Source organism: Apium graveolens, chromosome 5, assembly GCF_009905375.1.
Source record: "Apium graveolens cultivar Ventura chromosome 5, ASM990537v1, whole genome shotgun sequence".
NCBI lineage: Eukaryota > Viridiplantae > Streptophyta > Magnoliopsida > Apiales > Apiaceae > Apium > Apium graveolens.
In genome coordinates this window covers 209858611-209875238 of record NC_133651.1, presented here as the reverse complement: position 1 = coordinate 209875238, position 16628 = coordinate 209858611, and the positions used below count along the sequence as shown (strand labels likewise).

The 16628-nt window shown below is 38.0% G+C and overlaps 1 non-coding gene across 1 annotated transcript; it reads right to left on the bottom strand.

The window, feature by feature from the left end:
• Nucleotides 1-4605: 4605 nt before the first annotated feature.
• Nucleotides 4606-4712, bottom strand: LOC141662235 (small nucleolar RNA R71). Its single transcript, XR_012550358.1, has one exon. It is a non-coding gene; the product is annotated as a small nucleolar RNA R71 (small nucleolar RNA).
• Between the last annotated feature and the right edge of the window lie 11916 nt (nt 4713-16628).

Here is a 16628-nt window from a genome sequence, read left to right as displayed (position 1 = left end):
TCAAGCGAGCTAAATGCATAAGTCTAGCCATCTTTTGCTTAAATTCCATGGTTAGATCAAAGCAAATATATATGAGCCAAAAGCTCAGCAAGAAACTACATAGTAGTTCTATAAAGCAATAATAATAACAATAGAAAAATCTGAGGCATTCTACTTTTAAATCTCTAGGTGGAAAATTTCTGTCTTTGGGCTATGAAAGGGTTATGAGGAAAGGTTTAGGATTTCAGGAATCAAGGCTCGAGATAGGGTGAAAGCCAACATTCATCACAAATCATTTGCTGGATCTCAAAGGATCTTTCAAGTGGAAAACAAGAATCTATTCAACTCTGGGAATTAATTATATGATTGATAACAATATCAGAAGGTAAATCAACAATATGAAATCTCAAATTAAAGCTCAAGTCTTTAATAAGTGAATGGAATTGGAAATCTGCACGGTGCTATGAGCAATGAGGGGTGATCCACCCGCATCAAAGCTCTGAACCACATAACAAGTGATTCACAACTAGTAAGGATCCTCGACACACATTGGCCATATAAAACCATCAGGCTCCCCGCTACAGATGTTCTAACACTGACTAACGCATCAGTCTTAATAGAACATACCATCAAATTCCTTTTAATCAATTTATTGTAATTTCAAAGGGTTCTTGATCAGGGACAAGATAACAAGTATATGTATTGTCAAGGATCAAGTGACAAGTTATCTAAATGAGGGAATGTTATTAAGATCACGGTTTCCAAAAGAACTATTTTAAATTTATGAGGGGTTTAGGGTTCATATCATATATTATGGGACTATTGTAGGGTATTCAAGTTAATGAAGAATTCAGGTTACTCAAGACATTTCGCAAGGGAATTCATAAAGGTTCTCATAGGGTTTACGAGATCATAGGGTGATAAAGGAAATAGGCAAAGTAATCGGGTATGAATCAATCAAGTGGTTGTAAACGGTCGAGCAGGATTCAAGAACAAGTTAACAAACTGAACAATAACCCAATGAACAAAAAAACAACTTATAAAATCGTCATGCAATTAATCAACTCAATATGCAATACTCTAAATCACAAATCCAACTTAATTAAACCCATGATCTAATCAATTAACCCATCTTCTTTCCAAACCAAACAAAATATAACTTGATTACACTTAGGACTTTACATGCATGCAAAGAAACTAACACAAAAACAAAGGTTTATATATATATATCATCAAAACCAATTGAACATCAAAACCTTTTTGCAAAAGTCATTCATTTGATCCAAAAACCAAATCTTTGAACCAAAACCCTTTGTAAAATTTGAATCAAAATCAAAACTCATCATTTAGTAGTAAAAATTTGAACCTATCTCCAAAACAAAACCAAGAAAATCACACAAATTATGTACTATACTCTCTCTTAAGGTCATACACCAAGAAATTGTATTTTCTTAGATATAACCAAGGGATGTTGATGCAAAAACTTCCTTAAACACTTACATGCAAAGAGTATATGGATAGAGAATTGAAAATGATAAAGATTAATGGCAAGATCTTTGAATTCCAAGTAGATTTTGGTGTTGCATGTAAGATAGAGAAAGAGAGAGAGAGACAGTTCAGGTGAGAGAGAAAAGAAGAGAGGGAAAGAGCCGAGAGAGAGAGGAATGAGAGAGGGGAGAGAGTGGAAAAGAAATGAGATGAGTGAAGTGGTGAGTGAAATGTCAAGCTTTTAAATTGATTCTCCCATGTGCAAAGTTAATGGATTTTGGAATTTACCAATCTATCCTTCTCGTACTACTAGCACAAAATGCATGCAAGGCTAGAGTGGTAATTTGGCTAAGTTGAAATGAGATAGTGGGGTGGTTAATGACACAACTACCCTTCTGTTATATTTTGAGTGGAAATGCATGCAAGGGCAATTAGGTAATCGAATAACTATTAATCTAATTAATTACAAAGAACACATTTTATAAATAAAACCATAAATCTATAATTTACAAGAGTGACATCATAAAATAGCTTAAAATTTTAGGAATTTAATAAAATCAAATTCAAAATTTAAAAATAAAAATAATTTTATAAACTATTTTTTTAAAGCATAAAAATCCATTTATAACCTATATAAATAGCAATTAATGCACTTCATATTTTCTAAAATTCCACATATCACGTATCACGTATCATTAAATGCATAGATCCACGTATCATGCACCTTAATAGTTAACAACATAGATTCACATATCACGTATTGTAATAAAATATAGTTAATCATAAAAAATTTCTTTTTACTAATATTCATTCTTCGCCTAACGGGTCACGTCCTAACTGACGGTCCGACGCTGAGCATTTTCAACTACGCTTCACAATCATTCTCTTTATACCGACTTACACATCAAACTGGAATATAATATTTATTTAAATATTTCCATTCTCACATAATAACACATAATTCACATAATTACACTTTACTCACATAATTAATTCATGAAAATCTCCAATCGTTATATTCTATATGTTGAGTGGCATTTGTGACACTTATTTATGCTCAAATAAGCTGTGAATTGGTGTATTTGTACTCAAGTTATTTGTGTTTTAATGAGTTTTCAAGTGTGTTTGCATTTTAGGGATTAATTTGTGAATCAGGTGAATTAGCATTATTTTAAATCTAATATGGTGTCTAGGTGGTGATGGAATAAAAACTCATTGAAGCCGGCTCGAAGCTGCAAGAATAAAGAGAAAGAAAAGAAGTATTTTTGGCAGAAGTCCAGCGCGCCCGCGCGGAAGAAGCGCGCGCCCGCGCCGGGGTAAAGAAAGTCAGCGCGCCCGCACTGGTGAAGCGCGCGAGCACGTTGGGTTGGGATAAACAAAATCCTGATTCTATTATAATTCTATTTTCTGGACTCCTATGATGATTGAACTGCTACATATTTATAACTTGAAGTCATTTTTCAATAAGGAGACTTACCAGAGCACAAGGAGAAGACAACAAGAGACCAATAGCACAACAGCAAAGGCGAAGATGAACTAGTTTATTCCTGTGAATCTTTATTTTGAGTTGTAATCTTGGATGCTTGTTTCTTATTTTGTTGAACCTATACTCTTGTTTGTACTTGGTTTTATTTATTCGTATAAAGACTACATTTTCTATATCATGTTTTCATCAGAACCCACGTTGATGATGGCTCCGATTATAGGTTAATCATTATCGTGGGGTTCTAGCGGATTTATTCATGGAAATATTTAATAAAATTGTTTGATGCCTTAGTATGTGGTGATTGGATGATATCCTAGTACTGGTTGAGCGTATTTGTCTTATAAGCGTTGCAAACTTATAAGATAGTGTGTTAATTCTTAATGAATCGAAAGTGAATTTAAGGATTGAGAACTTGCCATGCGAGCATAGGTTTATATATTTGTTATGCATGATTCATGGGTAATTTTAACCATCTTACTTGCCCTGTATAATGAAGATAGATAAGTTATGCTTAAGCCATTATATTGTCAAATTATATAGATATATAGGGTCTTAATATAATTGGTGCTTATTCAGCTTCTATCTCTTTTGTGGATGTCTGGTAGAATGGTACTCGTGCAACGAAAGTTGGCGTTTATCAGTTTGGTATCGTCTGATTAGTATCATCACCATTACATGCTAAGGTTAAGAATAATAAGACTATTGAATGAAATATTTAATGAAGTTAGAATCCCATGTTTGGCATATATATTAACTCAGTCAATCTTATTCTCGTAGTTATAATTGTTAGCGTAATTCTGAGTTATAAACAATCTCAATTTATTATCATCTTAACACTGGATAATAACCATACATTGTTGCTTAGGTGCATAAATTAGATAGTTAACCAATACAGTCTCTCTGGGAATGAACTAGAAAAGATTCTAAACTACTTGCGAACTCGTATACTTGGTGTATTATTAGCGCATGTTTAGCGACTAACAAGTTTTTGGCGTCGCTGTTGGGGACTGTAGTGTTAATTATAAGTTTATGTGTTTTTCATCAGTGGTCGTTAAAGTTCATTGACTTGGACTTTGTTACTTATCTATTTCCTTGTCTTGTTTCAGGTACTCTGGCGGGGGTGTATGCATACGTGTTCGCGTACTCATAAGAGAACACTGGATAAAGCCGAGGAAGAACTTGTGGTAGTGCGTAGGGAAGTTGTTGAGGAAGAAAAGAAGGTAGAGGAAGAAGAGAAAGTTGAAGAACCAGTTTTAGTAGGTATGGGTGATCAAGCAGAAAATCTGTAGGCTTTGATGGACTATTCTAAGCCGAAGATTAAGGACATTCAGTCTAGCATCATCAGACCAGCCATCAGGGCTAACACTTTTGAGTTCAAGTCAAGCATGATCCAATTGAAACAGAACTCAGTTCAGTTTGAGGGTTCTCCCACTGAAGACCCCAACATGCACATTAGGGATTTCATCGAGATCTGCGACACTTTCAAGTTCAATGATGTGACTGAAGATGCTATCAAACTACGTCTCTTCCCATTCTCTCTGAGGGACAAGACTAAGTACTGATTACACTCTCTACCAGCAGGGTCTAACACCACTTGGTAAGATCTTGCTCAAAAGTTTCTCACTAAATTCTTCCACATGGCGAAGACTGCTGCAATCAGGAATGTTCTTACCGAGTTTGCTCAGCAAACCGGAGAATCTCTGTGTGAGGCTTTGGATCGATATAAGGAGATGCTAAGGAAGTGCCCACACTATGGCATGCCTGATTGGATGATTATCAATTGTTTTTATAATAGATTGGGTCCTACTTCTAGACCCATGCTTGATACAGCATCCAGAGGAGACTTGTGGCCTAAGACCTACGATGGAGCTTATGAACTTATTGAACTGATGGTTGCTGATGAGTACCAGAATCCTTCTCAGAGACTGAATCAGGAAAAAGTAGCAGGAATTCTGGAGTTGGACGCAACAACTGTTATCGCTGCCCAACTTAAGGCTTTGACAATGAAGGTGGATACTTTGGCTAATTATGGAGTAAATCAAATCACTAGTGTCTGTGAGCTTTGTACTGGTGCCCATGAAACTGATCAGTGTGTAAATTTTTAGTGAATCAGCTCAGTTCGTCAGCAACTTCCAGTGATCACAGGAACCAGTGCGAGCCCCCTATCATCCTAAAAACCATAATCATCCTAATTTTAGTTGGACCAACGCTCAGAATGCGGTTTAACAGCCTTTTCAGCAGTATGCAGCTAAGCAGTACAACCCCCCTGGTTTTGAGCAACCGCAGTATGTACCAAGATAACAACTCCAGCTGTAACAAATAATGAAAAATCTGAATTAGAGGAGTTGAAACTTATGTGCAAGAGTCAAGCTATTTCTATCAAGACCTTGGAAAATCAAATTGGGAAAATTGCCAATGCTTTGCTAAATTGTCAACCTGGTACATTGCCTAGTGACACTGAAGTGCCAGGAAAGAGGGAAGCTAAGGAGCAGGTAAAGGAAATCACTTTGAGGTCTGGGAAGGTTGCGAATCCCGAACAAACTCAAGAGTTAACTGAAGAAGCTGGGGCTGAGAAAGAACTGAAGCAACAGAATGAAGAAGTGGAACCAAGGAAGACTACTGTTGAGCACACTCCGCCTGAGGGTAATACAGGGGAGAAACAGATCTCTCCTCCACTGCCTTTTCCTAAGAGGCTGAAGAAGAAAAAGCTGGACAAGCAATTTGAGAAGTTTCTAGAGGTGTTCAAGAAACTTCATATCAACATACCTTTCACCGAAGCGCTTGAGCAGATGCCTAGTTATGCAAAGTTTATGAAAGGTATTCTTTCTCGGAAAGTGAAGCTAGATGATTTATAGACTGTCACCCTCAAGGAGGATTACAGTGTTATGCTGCAACAGAAATTAACTCCTAAGCTTAAAGATCCAGGAAGCTTCACCATTCTATGTACTATTGGAAAAGTGTCTTTGCACAGATGCTTATGTGATTTGGGAGCTACCATCAATCTGATGCCTTTGTCAATTTTCAAGCAGTTGGATCTACCTGATGTTAAACCGATGTATATGACCTTGTAGTTGGCCGACCTTTCTATTACGTATCTGCGAGGTATTATGGAGGATGTCTTGATGAAGGTTGATAAACTCATCTTCCCTGCTGATTTCGTAATTCTTGATTTCAAGGAGGATAAGAAGATTCTTATAATCTTGGGAAGACCATTCTTGGCCACTGGCCGGACCTTGATAGATGTGCAGAAGGGTGAGCTTATAATGCGAGTGATGGATCAGGATGTGACTTTTAATGTGTTCAATGCTATTAAATTTCCTACTAAGAATGAGGAGTGCTTAAAAGTGGAGTTGTTCGATTCGGTGGTCACATTGGAACTTGATCAATTGCTAAGGTCTCATGCCTTAGAAAAAGCCTTATTGGGGAATTCAGATAGTGAAGATGATGAAGGTGAAGAACAATTGCAATAATTGAATGCTTCTCCCTGGAAAAGGAAAATTGATATGCCTTTTGAATCTCTTGGAATGGAGGAATTGGATAAAGCTCCTAAACGCCTCTAGTCCTCTATTGAGGAAGCTCCCTCTCTCGAGCTTAAGCCTTTACCTGAATATTTGAGGTATTTATTTTTAGGTGATGCATCTACTCTTCCTGTTATTATTGCATCTGACCTTTCAGGTAGTGATGATGAAAAGCTTTTGAGGATTCTAAGAGAGTTCAAGTCAGAAATCGGATGGACCATAGCAAATATCAAGGGAATCAGTCCTTCTTACTGTATGCATAAAATTTTGCTAGAGGAAGGTAGCAAACCTACGGTCGAGCAGCAAAGAAGACTTAATCCTATCATGAAGGAAGTAGTGAAGAAGGAAATTCTTAAGTGGCTAGATGCAGGGATCATCTACCCTATCTCTGACAGTTCATGGGTAAGCCCGGTTTAATGTGTACCAAAGAAAGGTGGAATTACTATGGTAGAAAATGAGAAGAATGAGCTTATTCCGACTAGAATAGTCACGGGGTGGAGAGTTTGCATGGACTATTGGAAGCTAAACAAAGCCACTAGGAAGGATCACTTCCCTTTGCCCTTCATTGATCAGATGCTTGATAGGTTGGTCGGTCACAAGTACTATTGTCTTCTAGATGGCTATTTAGGTTACAATCAGATTTTTATCGCCCCAGAAGATCGGGAGAAGACTACCTTCACTTGTCCATTTGGTACTTTCTCCTTCAGACGAGTTTCTTTTGGTCTGTGTGGTGCACCAGTCATATTTCAGAGATGTATGATGGCCATCTTTTCTGACATGATTGGCCAGAATGTAGAGGTGTTCATGGATGACTTCCAGTCTTTGGCGGATCCTTTGATGAATGCTTGCAGAATCTGGGACACCTTCTCAAGAGGTATGTTGAGACCAATCTGGTCTCAATTGGGAGAAATGTCATTTTATAGTACGTCAGGGCATTATTCTTGGGCACAAGGTTTCTAATAAAGGTCTAGAGGTGGACAAGGCCAAGGTGGAGGTCATTGAGAATCTTCATCCACCTATTTCTGTTAAGGGAATTCATAGTTTTCTTGGACATGCGGGTTTCTACAGGTGTTTCATCAAAGATTTTTTGAAAATTTCAAAGCCCTTGTGTAGTCTGTTAGAGAAATATGTTCCTTTTAAATTCGATGACGAGTGCCTTGTAGCTTTTGAGACATTGAAGAAGAGTCTAATTATGGCACTTGTCATAACTGCACCTGATTGGGATGAGCCTTTTTAGATGATGTGCAATGCAAGCGACTATGCAGTTGGAGCAGTTCTTGGGCAGAGGAAGAACAACATATTTCATGTGGTCTACTATGCTAGTAATACATTAAATGATGCTCAACTGAATTACACTACTATAGAGAAAGAACTTTTATCTCTATCTACGGTTTTGAGAAATTTCGATCGTATCTACTTGGGAGTACGGTGACAGTTTTTACTGATCTCGCTGCAATTCGATATCTCGTCTCAAAGAAGGACTCGAAGCCTAGATTGATTCGATAGGTTCTTTTGCTCCAAGAATTTGAACTAGAGATCAAGGACAGGAAATGAACTGAAAATCAAGTTACTGATTATCTCTCGCATTTAGACAATTCTAATGCTACTTTATTGGATAAGACATTAATAAATGAGTCTTTCCCCGATGAGCAGCTGTTTGGTGTGCAAGAAGAAGAACCGTGGTTTGCAGATATTGTGAACTACCTTGTGAGTAATATCATGCCTCCCGACTTATCTTATGCTCATAGGAAGAAGTTCCTGCATGAAATGAAGTGGTATATATGGGATGAGCCATTTCTTTGTTGCCAAGGAGCTGACCAAATCATCACGAGATGTAATCCTTACCGCGAAACGGGGGGATCTTGCGAGATTGCCACTCAACCGCTTATGGAGGACATTATGGTGGAGAAAAGACAGCAGCTCGTGTTCTTAAAGCATGTTTCTTATGGCCGACATTATTTAAAGATGCTCATCAGTTTGTTTTATAATGTGATGGATGTCAACGTGTGGGTAATATGTATAAGAGGGATGAGATGCCTCTTAATGTGCTTCTCGAGGTTGAGGTCTTCGATGTTTGGGGAATTGACTTTATGGGGCCATTTGTCTCATCTTGTAACAATTAGTATATCTTGTTGGTGGTTGATTATATGTCGAAATGGATTCAATTTAAGGCATTGCCAACGAACGATGCGAAAGTGGTGCTTAATTTTCTTCACAAGCAGATATTCACAAGGTTTGGAACTCCAAGAGTCATAATCAGTGATGAGGGGTTGCATTTTTGCAATCGCAAGTTTACTGCTATGATGAAAAGGTATAATGTGAATCATTGCATTGCTACGGCTTATCATCCTCAGACAAATGGTCAAGCTGAGGTATCTAACAGAGAGATCAAGCACATTTTGGAGAAAGTGGTATGTCCATCAAAAAAAGGATTGGTCTTTGAAGCTTGATGAAGCTGTTTGGGCGTATAGAACAGCATATAAGACTCCATTGGGAATGACTCTGTTTCAGTTGGTTTGTGGTAAGGGGTGTCATTTATATGTGGAGCTCGAGCATAAAGCATATTGGGATTTGAAGAAATTGAATATGGACATGGATGCGGCTGGAAATAAGAGGATGCTTTAATTGAATGAACTTGACGAGTTTCAACTTCAAGCTTATGAGAACAACAAAATGTATAAAGAGAAAGTCAAGAGGTGGCACGATAGGGGTCTAGTGCTCAAGTCATTTGTGCCGGGGCAACAAGTTCTTTTATTCAACTCTCATCTCCGTCTTTTTCCTGGAAAGTTGAAGTCAAGATGGTCAGGGCCGTTTATTGTCAAAACTGTGTTTCCATATGGAGTGGTGGAAATTTTTGAGAATAATCTGGGCCAATCATTCAAAGTAAATGGTCATAGGTTGAAGCATTATTATGGTGACATGGCAAACTGTGAGTTGGTTAGTGCCGTTTTATTGTCCATTTGATCTCAAGATTTTACATCGAGCTAGCGACCTAAAAGACGCGCTTCTTGGAAGGCAACCCAAGTATGTTGTATATTAGTAGATAGAGGAAGCAAGAAGAAAAGAGAAAAACACAAAACATTCAGAAAAAAGAAAAAAATCAGGGCCAAGTACAGAAATTGGGCTCGCCCCCTCTGGCCAAGTGCGCGGCCGTGCCATTTTTCCAGAAACCAAGCGCGCCCGCGCCGGTTTTCCAGAGAATGAGTGTGCTCGCGCTGTCCTAGCATGTGTTCGCGCCGGGTCCCTGTCGAAAAAAATAAAAAAAAAAGCAGTTTTAAGAGAAAATCGGGATATTTAACCCAAAATCAATTCCAACCCGATTTTTACTCTTCCATATCCCATAATTCCTTCTCCTAATCAATTCCATTATTCCCACGATTCCCATAATCAATTTCCACTTCTATTCCTTATAGAATTCATACCCCTCCACCTATAAATACATACACTTGCATACAACTTCTCCACCAATTCACAAACTCTCAAACACAAATTATCTCTAAACACTTAAGCTTTTATTCTCTCTCTTTCAATCTCGATGGCACCTAAGAGACAAAGAACACAAGTTGGAAGTAGCGCCACCGATTCTTTAACTGCGAGTGGTGTGAAGCCCTGGTTTTCTAATCTCGAGGGTGATGAGGAGTACACGAGGCTTCTCTCAAAGCCCATTTCTAAGGAGCGAGGTTTTCTGCCATCAAGGAATGATGTTAAGCTTTTGGAGATGATTCTTGATATGGGCTGGGTTCCTTTTTGTGAGGCTCCCGCTGCTGTGCCCATGAGTGTTATGCGGGAGTTCTATGCCAACGCTAAGGTGGAGAAGAATGGTTTCACGGTGGTGAGGGGGAGGACTGTTGAGTACAGTGCTGAGGTTATCAGGATGGTGATTGAGCAACCTGCGAGGAAAGTGGGCCAGGACACTTGGAATGATAAGACTTCTGAGGACTTTGATTTGGATCTCATCGTTTCTACTATCTGTGTGCCTAAGACTCATTGGAAGTTCATGAGGGGCACTACTGATTACTCCACATTTCCTGTGTCGTGCATGAACACGTATGCACGGGCTTGGAACTTGTTTATTTGAGCTAAAATCAGGCCATGTTCTCGTGTGCATGAGATTACTGTGGAGCGTGCTCATCTGCTTTGGTGTATTCTACAGGGGGAGTACATTGATTTGGGGATGCTGATATACCAGGGGATTCAGAGGTTTTTGAGAGGAGATTCTACTGGGCCTATTTCGTATGCGTCCATTGTGACAAAGTTGTGCGTGGCAGTTGGTGTTCATTGGCCCACACATGAGCAGCTTCAGATTCCCAATGCTCCTATTGACAGTTCTACACTGCACAAAATGGTTGAGTGGTATGAAGGGAAGCCCGATCCTAAGGGTCTTGGTTACTCATATGCTCATTTTCCAGGAGGTGTGCGTATGGAAGCAGCTACAGCAGGAGGTTCTCAGCATGCCCATAGAGCAGCTTCGAGAGTTCAGTATGGAGAGGAGGCTGGTTCGTCCCAGCAGCAGCATGAGGAGGAAGCAGGAGCGGACATGGAAGCTAGTTTGAGTTCGACGCAATATAGGCATCTTGCGAGAAGGATGGATGCGATGCACGACATTCATAGTCGTTTTGCACGCGATCTCACCCAGAAACTTGGGACTAGATTTAGAGCCACCAGAGTTGACATTTAGTGGCCAGTATTTGGTAAGGACACTGTATATCAACCTCCTGACACGCCTGACACTCCACCCCTTGAGGGTGAGGATTCTAATTCACAGTAGGTATGTCTGATTCATTACCATTACCTTCACTGAGGACAGTGAAAATTTTAAGGTTTGGGGTAGTAGTTGAAGGAATATGTTTGTGTGAGTCTCATATAGTTGCATGTTCATGATAGTTTAGTTCATATAGTTGCATATTTTGCCATGTAGTTTTTTTTGGTAGTTTTAAGATATTTTTTCATGTAGTTTCATGCATTTGCATTTTGACATGATCCCTTAGATAATTTTTTCGATTATTGGTGATATTGATGCTAGTGTAGTGATGTCATATTTAGTGATGTTGAGTCTTATTGTATTGATTTGCATGCTAGAGACACTTGTATTTCACTAACTCCTATAGGTTGCTAGAGTGTTAGATCATGATCATGGTTTGTTGATTTGTCGAGGTTTAATCACTTATTTATATTTAGAATTTCGGGTATTCTCTTAATAATAAAAGACATGGATATTTTAAAATTGGGGAAAAAATTGGATTTTATTGCTAGTTGTGTCGTGCTAGTTTTGTGGCTAGGTGTCAAATGGCTAGTAGCCGGCTCATATTTTTATGAGTAGTCTAGGGTTGAATGAGATGGAGCGAAACACTTTCGTTCAGAAATTTATGAAGAAAAGAAAAAAAGGAGAGAAAAAAAATACATAAAGAGAGAAAAAAAAAAGAATAAGTGTTATGTATAATTGATCACGAGTGGGCTCTTTAGTACTCAAGTTATTAAGTTCTTAGGGGACTTTGTGCCTAGTGACCTAGGGCTTTGATAGTCTAGGATCGGCTAACCTAATGCTCGCTAGTGACCTAGCTTGTTGAAGCCGGCTCAAAGCTGCAAGAATAATAAGAAAGAAAAGAAGTGTTTTTGGTAGAAGTCCAGCGCGCCCGCGCTGATGAAGCGCGCGCCCGCACCGGGGTACAGGAAGTCAGCGCGCCCACGCAAGTGAAGCGCGCGAGCGCGCAGGGTCGGGATAAACAAAATCCTGATTCTATTACAATTCTTTTTTCTGGACTCCCAGGATGATTGAACTGCTATATATTGATAACTTAAAGTCATTTTTCGATAAGGAGACTTTCCAAAGCACAAGGAGAAGACAACAAGAGACCTATAGCACAATTTAGCAAAGGCGAAGACGAACTAGCTTATTCTTATGAATCTTTGTTTTGAGTTGTAATCTTGGATGCTTGTTTCTTATTTTGTTGAACCTATACTCTTCTGTGTACTTGGTTTTATGTATTCGTATAAAGACTAAGTTTTTTATATCATGTTTTCATCAGAACCCATATTGATGATGAGTTCGATTATGGGCTAATCATTATCATGGGGTTCTAGCAGATGTATTCATGGATTTCTTTAGTTAAATTGTTTGATGCCTTAGTATGTGGTGAATGTTTGATATCCTAGTACCGGTTATGTGTATTTGTCTTATGAGCGTCGCGAACTTATAAGATAGTGTGTTAATTCTTAATGAAGCGAAAGTGAATTTAAGGATTTAGAATTTGCCATGCTAGCATAGGTTCATATATTTGTTATGCATGATTCACAGGTAATTTTAAACATCTTTCTTGCCCTATGTAATCAAGATAGATAACTTGTGCTTAAACCGTTATGTTGTCAAATTCTATAGACATATAGGGTCTCAACATAATCGGTGCTTATTCAGCTTCTATCTCTTTTGTGGATGTCTGGTAGAATGGTAGTCGTGCAACAAAAGTTGGCATTTATCAGTTTCGTGTTGTCTGATTAGTATCATCACCATTGCATGCTAAGGTTAAGAAAAATAAGACTATTGAATGAAATATTTAATAAAGTTAGAATCCCATATTTGTCATATATATTAACTCAGTCAATCTTATTCTCGTAGTTATAATTGTTAGCGTAATTCTTAGTTATAAACAATCTCAATTTGTTATCGTCTTAGCATTGGATAATAACCATACATTGTTGCTTAAGTGCATAAAGTAGATAGTTAACCAATACAGTCTCCGTGGGAACGAACTAGAAAAGATTCTATACTACTTGTGAACTCGTATACTTGCGTGTATTATTAGCGCGTGTTTAACGACTAATACTACCCCCTTAAAAGGATTCTGTCCTTTTAATTTCCAAGGTGACCCTTCTATCTTGGGATTTCTCCACAAAACTCTATCTAGAATTTATACTAGATGCTCCACATATGATATATCTCGTTAAATTTCCATGGGTCCTAGTTCAATCACATGACTAGCATTAGCATTATACTTCTTCAGAAGAGAAACGTGAAACACGTTATGAAGATGTTGCATTTGCAGATGTAACGCTAACTTATATGCTACTTTTCCAATTTTCCTTAGCACTTCAAATGGTCCAGTATATTTAGGACTCATCTATCCATTATTCCCAAATCTTGATAGACCTTTCCATGGAGGGATCTCTAACAATACTTTGATTGTGGGTGCGAACATCACATCCTTTCTTGTTTTGATCTGCATCTTTCTTCTGTCGATCATGAGTAGCAATCAGCCTTTTATGAATCACATCCATTTTCTATTTCGTCTGTTGCATCAACTATGGGCTAATAATGTGCGTTCGCCAACTTTGTCCCAGTAGGTAGGAGATCTGCACTTTCTTCCATACAATGCCTCGTAAGGCAGCATGCCGATAATTACGTGAAACTATTGTTATAAGAGATTTCAGTCAAAGGAAAAAGGTCGTCTCAATTCCCTTTGAAATCCAATGCACAAGTTCGCAACGTACCTTCTATTATTTGAATATTCCTTTCACTTTGTCCTATGTTCTGCGGATGACCTGTCGTACTCATTTTTCAATTTAGCTTCCAAATGATCATGAAATTGTTGCCAAGATCTCGAGTTAAATTTTAGATCTCTACCGAATATGATAGACACTGGAACTCCGTAACGCATCACGATTTCATCCACACACATCTTAACTAAAATTTTCTAATGAGAATCTTTCACTAATATGCAAGAAACACGCTGCCTTTGTCAATCGATCAATTATTACCCATATTACGTCATGATTAGACTTAGTTTTTGGTAATCTTACCACGAAATTCATCGCGATAAGCTCCCATTTCCATTTAGGTATGTCAAGTGGTTGAGCAATTCACTCGGTCGTTGATGTTCCGCTTTTACTTTCTGGCACATATTTTATTTACTTATCCATTTCGGAATCTTCCTTTTTCATATTTGGCCACCAATAACTTTCTTTTAAGTCCTTTTACATTTTTGTACTTTCATGGTGAATCGATAATCTTGAGTTATGCACTTCAAGAAGAATCTTGTGTTTCAATTCCATAACACTAAAAATTTCAGATACGCAAGGAACTTGGTATATTCCTTTATTATCCTTTTGAGCCTTAATTTATTTTCCAAACAACTTATCCCACTCGTGGTTCATCATTTGTTCTTGATGACGTTGAATCTTTTCTAAAATTTCCGGCTGAAAATTCATTGCATAGATTACCTCACTTCCCATTTCTAGAATACGCACTTCTATTTCAAACTTCCCAAAATCCTTGATTAATTCCTCAAATGAAGTTTAACACATTCAACCCTTCTTTACGGCTTAGCGCATCTGCTATAACATTCGCTTTTCCTAGAGGATAAAGGATAATACCGTCGTAATCTTTGATCAATTCCAACCATCTCCTTCGCCACATAGTCAATTCTTTCTACATAATAATATACATCTCACACTATACATCATGCGAATAATGCCTCCAAATCTTAAGGGAAAATATAATCGCTGCTAATTCTAGATCATGCGTAAGATATTTCTGCTCGTGTTGCTTTAATTAAATTATCATAGATACTATCACTTTCTCGTGTTGCATCAACATACAACCTAGCCCTTTATATGAAAGATCGCTGTAGCTCACAAACTTACCTTTTTGTCGGGTGAAACCTACACTGATGCGGTTACCAACCTTTTCTTTAACTTTTGAAAGCTTCCTTTGCACTTATCCGTCCAAACAAACTTTTCATCTTCCTTATCAACTTAGTCAATGGGACAGTAATCTTAGAAAAATCATGTACAAATGTCCTGTAATACCCTGCTATCCAAGAGAGCTTATGACTTCTATAGGACTCTTAGGCCTATCCCAATTCGTCACAGCTTCTATTTTGGCCGGGTGTACTTTTAATACATTCATTGTTAACTACATGTCCAAGAAATTGAACTTCCTTTAACCAAAAATCACGCTTCGAAAACTTTGCATATAACTTCTCTTTCCTCAAAATCTCCAAAGAAATCCTTAAATGTTACATGTATTCTTCCTCCATCTTGAAGTATATCAAGATATCGTCAATAAATAATATGATCATGAACTTATCCAAATATTCCTTGAATACTTTATTCCTGAGATCCATAAATGCAGCTGGCGCATTTTTCAATCCAAACGCCATCACAAGAACTCATAGTGTCCATATCTTATTCGAAACGCCGTCTTGGGTATATCATCTGCTTACTCTTCAGCTGATGATACCCAGATATTAAGTCAATCTTTGAGAAACAAGTAGCTTCTTCCAATTTATCAAAGTAAGTCATCGATTCGTGGTAGAGGATACTTAATATTATTCCTCAACTCGTTCTTCGCGATAATTAATACACAGCCTCATACTTTCATCTTTCTTATTTATATATAGCACTGGTGCACCTTTCAGGGTTATACTCAAGCAAATAACTCCTTTGTCCAGCAATTCCTGCAACTACATTGCTAACTCTTTTATCTCGACATGTGCCATTCAATAGGGAGCTTTCGATATTGATTTTGTTCCAGGAGCCAAATCAATCGTAAACTCGACCTCTCGATCTGGAGATAGTCTAAGTAATTCATCTGGAAACACATCGGGAAAATCTTTAACTACTGGAATATCTTTAATCCTTAAGGACTCCTTTTCTACATCCTTCACATGTGCTACATACGCTTCACACCCATGTCGTAATAGTCTCTACATTGGATAGCCATTAGAAACTTCTTCTCTTGCTTCTTTTCTTTGAATATCACTTCAATACCATCCTTGGTCTCTAATTTCACTTTTTTGCTTCCACATTCGATTTACATATAGTGGCTTGAAAACCAATCCATCCCTAATAGAATGTCGAATTCTCTTAACTTAAAAAGAATTAAGTCAGCAGAAAAGTGCCTACATTCTATACTCCTATCGCAAATGGGACAGATTCTCTTGGCAGTGACTCTTTCTTGATTTGCTACTTCTCTAATCAAATTAGGTTCAAGAGGGTATGCAACACACTTTAATCTAGCAATAACACTTTCAACAATAAAGGATCTTGTTGCTGCAGAATCCATTAATAGTTTAACTTGTACTAAGTTTATATCAAGCATACCTGCCACCACATCCGCATTCTACACAACATCTTTCATTGTCATGTTGAAAGTTCTTGCC